We start from the raw sequence: 8,193 nt of genomic DNA on the forward strand, positions 1-8,193 counted from the left end.
AGAAGATTTCCTTTTTTGTCCCTAATCGGCCACACCATTCCTTTAACTATCCTTTTACTTTTTAAATATTTATACAAGATTTTTGGGTTTCCTCTTATTTTACCTGTTAATCTTTTCTCATACTCTCTCTTTGCCCTTCTTATATTCTTTTTCAGTTCCCCCATGCTCCTCTCTTCTGCCTGGTTTTGGACTGTACTCTGTACTTGACATTTGTCATAAGCCTCTTTTTTGTTTTATTTTAACCTCTATTTCTTTTGTCATGCAGGGAGCTCCAGCTTTGGATGCCCCATCTTTCCTCCTTATGGGAATATACTTGGTTTGTACCTGAACTATCTCAGCCTTGAAGGCCTGCCATTGCATATTTACTCAAAGCACTGAAATTTTGAGTGTCCCAGTTTATTCCATGCCAATTAGTAGACAGGAAACTTTTATTCCATCAGTCTGAGCTGGATTTGAACCCATGTCCCAGGGATGAAAAGTCTGTAACCACTTCAACTCCCTTGTTTTATGTCATCAGTCTCATATTTTACAGAACTGATGAATGTCCTTTCTTGTCTATACTAGGTGGAAAAATATGAATGACCTTCATAGAAACATAGAACATAGGAGCAGGAGTAGGCCATTCGGCCCCTTGAGCCTTCTCTGCCATTCAATGAGATCATGGCTGATCATCCAAATTCAGTACCCTGTCCCTGCCTTCTCCCCATATCCCTTGATCCCATTAGCCTTAAGAAATATATCTAACTCCTTCTTGAATATATTTAATGAATTGGCCTAACTGCCTTCTGTGGTAGAGAATTCCACAGGTTCACCACTCTCTGGGTGAAGAAATTCCTCCTCATCTCTGTCCTAAATGGCTTACCCCTTATCCTTAGACTGTGACCCTGGTTCTGGACTCCCTGGCCATTGGGAACATCCTTCCTGCATCTAGTCTGTCTAGTCCTGTCAGAATTTTATAAGTTTCAATGAGATCCCCTCTCATTCTTCTAAACTCCAGCGAGTATAAGCCCAATCGACCCAATCTCTCCTCATACGTCATTCCTGCCATCCCAGGTACCAGTCTGGTGAATCTTCGCTGCACTCCCTCCATGGCAAGAACATCCTTCCTCAGATAAGGCGACCAAAACTGCACACAATACTCAAGGTGTGGTCTTACCAAGGCCCTGTACAACTGCAGCAAGACATCCTTGTTCCTGTACTCGAATCATCTCGCTACGAAGGCCAACATACCATTTGCCTTCTTAACCGCCTGCTGCACCTGCATGCTTACCTTCAGCGACTGGTGCACAAGGATGCCCAGATCTCGTTGCACTTCCCCTTTTCCCAATCTATTGCCGTTCAGATAATAATCTGCCTTCCTGTATTTGCCACCAAAGTGGATACCCTTGCATTTATCCACATTATACTGCATCTACCATGCATCTGCCCAATCACCCAACCTGTCAATCATACTGGAGTTTCTCGGCATCCTCCTCACAGCACACACGCCCACCCAGCTTTGTGTCGTCTGCAAACTTGGAGATATTACATCTAGTTCCCTCGTCTAGATCATTAATATATATTGTGAATAGCTGGGGACCTAGCACCGATCCCTGCGTTACCCCACAAGTCACTGCCTGCCACTCGGAAAAAGACCTGTTTATTCCAACTCTTTGCTTCCTGTCTGCCAATCAGTTCTCTATCCAAGTCAGTACCTTGCCCCCAATCCCTTGTGCTTTAACTTTACATGCTAATCTCTTACGCATGACCTTATCGAAAGCCTTCTGAAAGTCCAAATGCACCACATCCACTGGTTCTCCCTTATCTATTCTACCAGTTACATCCTCAAAAAATTCCAGTAGATTAGTCGAGCACCATTTACCTTTTGTAAATCCATGTTGACTTTGTCCGATCCTGTCACTGTTTTCCAAGTGCTCTGCTGTTACATCTTTTATAATGGACTCTAGCATTTTCCCCACTACCGATAATTCCCCGTTTTCTCTCTACCACCTTTTTTGAATAGTGGGGTAACATTAGCTACCCTCCAATTCATGGGAATTGTTCCAGAGTCTATAGAATTTTGGAAGATGACCAGCAATGCATCTACTATTTCTAGGGCCACTTCCTTAAGTACCCTAGGATGTCGATTATCAGGCCCTGGGGATTTATCGGCCTTCAAACCCATCAATTTCCCTACAAATACTGATTTCATTCAGTTCCTCCCTCTCATTAGACCCTATGTTCCCCGACATCTCTGGGAGATTATTTGCGTCCTCCTTTGTGAAGACAGAACCAAAGTATGTATTTAATTGGTCTGCCATTTCTTTGTTCCCCATTATAAATTCCCCTGATTCTGACTGCAAGGGACCTATGCTTGACTTCACCAATCTTTTTCTCTTCACATATCTATAGAAGCTTTTACAATCAGATTTTATGTTCCCTGCAAGCTTACTCTCATACTCTATTTTCCCCCTCTTAGTTAATCCCTTTGTCCTCCTTTGCTGAATCCTAAACTGCTCCCAATCCCCAGGTTTACTGCTTTTACGGGACAATTTATATGTCCTCTCCTTGGATCTTATGCTATCCCTAATTTCCCTTGTTAGCCACAGTTGAGTCACCTTTTTTGTTTTATTTTTATGCCAAACAGGGATGAACAAATTCTGTAGTTCATCCATGTGATCTTTAAATGTTTGCCATTGCCTATCCACCGTCAACCCTTTAAGTAATGTTCCCCAATCCATCCTACCCAACTCGCGCCTCACACCATCGTAGTTTCCTTTATTTAAATTCAGGACCCTAGTCTCTGAGTCAAATACTTCACTCTCCATCTTAATGAAGAATTTTATCATATTATGATCACTCTGCCCCAAGGGGCCTCGCACAACAAGATTGCTAATTAATCCTTTCTCATTACATAATACTCAGTGTAAGATGGCCTGATCTCCAGTTGGTTCCTCGACATATTGGTCCAGGAAACCATCCCGTATACACTCCAGGAATTCTTCCTCCACAGTATTGTTACTAATTTGGTTAGCCCAATCTATATGTAGATTAAAGTCACCCATGATAACTGCTGTGCCCTTATTGCACGCGTCTCTAATTTCCCGTTAATGCCATCCCTAACCTCGGCATTACAGTTTGGGGGTCTGTATACAGCTCCCACTAACGTTTTCTGCTCCTTGGTATTTCTCAGCTCTACCCATACAGATTCCACATCATCAGAGCTAATATCCTTCCTTACTATTGTATTAATCTCCTCCTTAACCAGCAATGCTACCCCACCTCCTTTTCCTTTTTGCCTGTCTTTCCTGAATATTGAATACCCCTGGATGTTGAGTTCCCAGCCTTGGTCGCCCTGGAGCCATGTTTCCGAAATGCCAATCATATCATATCCGTTTACATCTATTTGCAGAGCTAATTCATCCACCTTATTATGAATGCTCCTCGCATTAAGACACAAAGCCTTCAGGCTTGTTTTTTAAACACTCTTAGACCTTTTAATTATTATTTCCTGTGGCCATGTTTGATTTAAACCCTTGATTTCTCTGACTGCCACTTTTTTGCTTTTCTCCTTCCTGTCTTTTGCTTCTATCCTTGTTTCCCTTTCATCTGTCTCCCTGCACAGATTCCCAACCCCCTGCCATTTTAGTTTAAACCCTCCCCAACAGCACCAGCAAACACTCCCCCAAGGACATTGGTCCCGGTCCTGCCCAGGTGCAAACCGTCCAGTTTGTTCTGGTCCCACCTCCCCCAGAACCGGTTCCAATATCCCAGGAATTTGAATCCCTCCCCCTTGCACCATTCCTCTAGCCACGTATTCATCTGAAATGCCCTTCTATTTCTACTCTGACTAGCATGTGGCACTGGTAGCAATCCTGAGATTACTACCTTTGAGGTTCTATTTTTTAATTTACCTCCTAACTCCCTATATTCAGTTTTTAGGACCTCATCCCGGGTTTTTACCTATATCGTTGGTACCTATATGCACCATGACAACTGGCTGTTCACCCTCCCCCCTCCAGAATGCTCTGCAGCTGCTCTGAGACATCCTTGACCCTTGAACCAGGGAGGCAACATACCATCCTGCAGTCTCGTTTGCAGCCGCAGAATCACCTATCTATTCCCCTTACAATAGAATCCCCTATTACTATAGCTCTCCCACTCTTTTTCCTCCCGTCCTGTGCAGCAGAACCACCCACGGTGCCAGGAAGTTGGCTGCTGCTGCCTTCCCCCGATAAGCCATCTCCCTCAACAATATCCAATAACAGGTCTGTAGTTCCCCATTTTCTCTCTACGTCCTTTCTTAAATAGCGGGGTTACATTTGCTATCCTCCAATCTGCAGGAACCGTTCCAGAATCTATAGAATTTTGGAAGATGACAACCAATGCGTCCACTATCCCAATGGCCACTTCTTTCAAAGCCCTAGGGATTTATCGACTTTTATTTTTCCAATCTACCTTAACCAATCATACCTACGTAGTTTGCTTTGTTTAGATTTAAGACCCTAGTTTCGGATTTAACTAAATCACTTTCAAACTCAATATACAATTCTATCATATTATGGTCACTCTTCCCTAAAGGCCCCTTTGCTACAAGGTTATTAATTAACCCTTTCTCATTGCACAATACTAGATCTAAAATAGCCTTTTCCCTAGTTGGTTCCTCAACATACTGATCTGGAAAACTATCTTGCATACATTCCATGAATTCGTCCTCCACACTATCACTACAAATTTGGTTTGCTTAGTCTATATGTAGAGTAAAGTCCCCCATGATTATTGTATTACCCGTTTTACATGCGCCTCTAATTTCCTGATTTATACTCTCTGCCCTACATTACAACTATTGTTTGGGGGCCTATAAACAACTCGCACCAATGTTTTCTGCCCCTTGCTGTTTCTTAGCTCCACCCAAACTGTTTCTACTTCTTGATTTTGAGAGCTAAGATCCTTTCTCTCGACTTGTCTTTATCCCATCCTTTATTATCAGGGCTGCTCCCCCCCCACCCCTTCTTTTCCATTCTGCCTATCTCTTCTAAAAGTTAAGAATCCTGGAATAATTAGTTCCCAACCTTGGCTACATTGCAAACACGTCTCCGTAATGGCTATTAGATCAAACCTATTAATTTCTATCTGCGCTATTAATTCATCTATTTTGTTGCGAATGCTTCGTGCATTCAGATATAATGCCTTTAGCTTTGACTTATTTCTACTTTTCCCTAATGCCACCTTAGTCACTTGTTACATTGTTATAGTACCACATCGTTAAATGGAAGTACTTTGGTATGGAACTACTTTGGTATGGTGTAGTTATATCGCTGTGTGGCACACTGTGCACAGTGCAGCGTCGGACATCTTGTATCACTCCGCACCATGCGGCAGCACTGTAACAAAGCAAGAAATGCAGCTAAGTAAAAGCACTAACTAAAATGAACTAAGTGTCTGTAATATTAATAGTATAAGAACACAAGGAGACACAACATCACTGATGCCTTATTACCTTTGTTACTCTCTCTGTCCCTTCCTGACCTACTCTGCTTATTTTTACCCAAAAATCTACTCTGCTCTAGAGCCTTGAAATTTCTCTTACTGCTTTTAAATGTACTTATTCCTGAATCCTCTCACCACCCCTTCATTATTTTAAAGCCCTATCTACTGCCCTAGTTATTCAGTTTGCCAGGTCACTGATCCGAGCCCGGTTTACGTTGAGGCCATCCCAACGGAAATGCTCTCTCTTTCCTCAGTACTGGTGCCAGTGCCCCATGAACCGAAACCCCTTCCTCCCACACCACTCTTTGAGCCATGCATTTAAACCTCTAATCTGTTTGTCCCTATGCCAATTAGCGCGTGACTCAGGTAACAATCCAGAGATTATTACCTTTGAGGTTCTGCTTTTTAATTTGGATCCTAGCTCTTCAAACTCCCTCAGCAGAACCTCATTCCCAGTTTTACCTATGTTGTTGGTTCCGACGTGGACCACGACAACTGGATCCTCTCCCTCCCACTCCAAGTTCTCCTCCAGCCGTGAGGAGATGCCTTTAATCCTGACACCGGGCAGGCAACACAACCTTCGGAACTCTCGGTTGCGGCTGCAGAGATCAGTATCTATCCCCCTGACTATACTGTCCCCTACCACAACTACATTCCCTTTCCCTCCTCCCACTCGAATCAATTACATAGGATATATGGCACAGAAACAGGCCATTTGGCCCAACCAGTCCATGCTGGCATTTATGCTCCACTCGAGCCTCCTCTCGTCTTTCCTCATCTAAATCTATTAGCGTAACCCTCTATTCCCTTTTCCTTCATATGCTTGTCTAGCCTCCCATTAAATGTATCTATACTATTTGCTTCAACCACTCCCTGTGGTAGCGAGTTCCACATTGTCACCACTCTTTGGGTGAAGAAGTTTCTTCTGAATTCCCGATTGGATTTCTTGGTGACTATTGTATATTGATGGCCTCTAGTTATGCTCTTTCCTACAAGTGGAAACATTCTCTCTCTATCCACTTTATCAAAATGTTTCATAATTTTAAAGACCTCTATTAGGTCACCCCTCAGCCTTTTTTTCCAAGAGAAAAGAGACCCAGCCTGTTCATCCTTTCCTGATATACCCTCGCATTTCTAGTATTGTCCTTGTAAATCTTCTCTGCAACCTCTCCAGTGCTTATATATCCTTTTCATAATATGGCGACCCTTCCCTCTCCTCCCTCCCTCCCTCTCCTCCCTCCCTCCCTTCCCTCTTCTCCCCCCTCCCCCCTCCCCCCTCCCCCCTCCCCTCCCTCCCTCCCTCCCCTCTCCCCTCCCTCCCTCCGTCCCTCCCCTCTCCCCCTCCCTCCCTCCCTCCCTCCCCTCTCCCCTCCCTCCCTCCCCTCTCCCCTCCCTCCCTCCCTCCCCTCCCTCCCTCCCTCCCTCCCTCCCTCCCCTCTCACCTCCCTCCCTCCCTCCCCTCTCCCCTCCCTCCCTCCCTCCCCTCTCCCCTCCCTCCCTCCCTCCCCTCTCCCCTCCCTCCCCCCTCCCCTCCCTCCCCTCTCCCTCCCCCTCTCCTCCCTCCCTCCCTCCCGCTCTTCTCCATCCCTTCTCCCTCCCCTCTCCCCTCCCTCCCCCTTCCCTCCCCCTTCCCTCCCCCCCTCCCTCCCGCTCTTCTCCCTCCCTTCTCCGTCCCCTCTCCCCTCCCTCCCTCCTCCCTCTCCCTCCCGCTCTTCTCCCTCCCTCCCTTCCTTCTCCCTCCCTTCTCCCTCCCTCCCTTCTCCCTCCCTCCTTCCTCCCTCCCTCCCTCTCTCCCTCCCTCCCTCCCTTTCTCCCTCCCTCCCTCCTTTCTCCCTCCCTCCCTCCTTTCTCCCTCCCTCCTTTCTCCCTCCCTCCTTTCTCCCTCCCTCCTTTCTCCCTCCCTCCTTTCTCCCTCCCTCCCTTCTCCCTCCCTCCCTTCTCCCTCCCTCCCTTCTCCCTCCCTCCCTTCTCCCTCCCTCCCTTCTCCCTCCCTCCCTTCTCCCTCCCTCCCTTCTCCCTCCCTCCCTTCTCCCTCCCTCCCTCCCTTCTTCCCTCCCTTCTCCCTCCCTCCCTTCCTTCTCCCTCCCTCCCTTCCTTCTCCCTCCCTTCCTTCTCCCTCCCTCCCTTCCTTCTCCCTCCCTCTCCTCCCCCTCCCTCTCCTCCCTCTCCCTCCCCCTCCCCCTCCCTCCCCCTCCCCCTCCCTCTCCTCCCCCCCTCCCTCCTCCCCCTCCCCCTCCCTCTCCCTCTCCTCCCCCTCTCCCTCTCCTCCCCCTCTCCTCCCTCCTCCCCCTCCCTCCTCCCCCCTCCCTCTCCTCCCTCCTCCCCCCTCCCTCTCCTCCCCCCTCCCCCTCCCTCTCCTCCCCCCTCCCCCTCCCTCTCCTCCCCCTCCTCCTCCCCCCTCCCCCTCTCCTCCCTCCTCCCCCTCCCTCTCCTCCCTCCTCCCCCTCCCTCTTCTCCCTCCTCCCTCCTCCCCCTCCCTCCTCCCCCTCCCTCTCCTCCCTCCTCCTCCCCCCTCCCTGTCCTCCCCCCTCCTCCTCCCTCTCCTCCCCCCTCCCCCTCCCTCTCCTCCCCCCTCCCCCTCCCTCTCCTCCCCCCTCCCCCTCCCTCTCCTCCCCCTCCCTCTCCTCCCCCCTCCCCCTCCCTCTCCTCCCCCCCTCTCCTCCCCCCTCCCCCTCCTCCTCCCTCTCCTCCCCCCCTCCCCCTTCCCTCTCCTCCCCCCCTCCC

Source organism: Somniosus microcephalus, chromosome 2 (assembly GCF_052327205.1).
Source record: "Somniosus microcephalus isolate GS21.2 chromosome 2, FLI_Smic_1.0, whole genome shotgun sequence".
Lineage (NCBI taxonomy): Eukaryota > Metazoa > Chordata > Chondrichthyes > Squaliformes > Somniosidae > Somniosus > Somniosus microcephalus.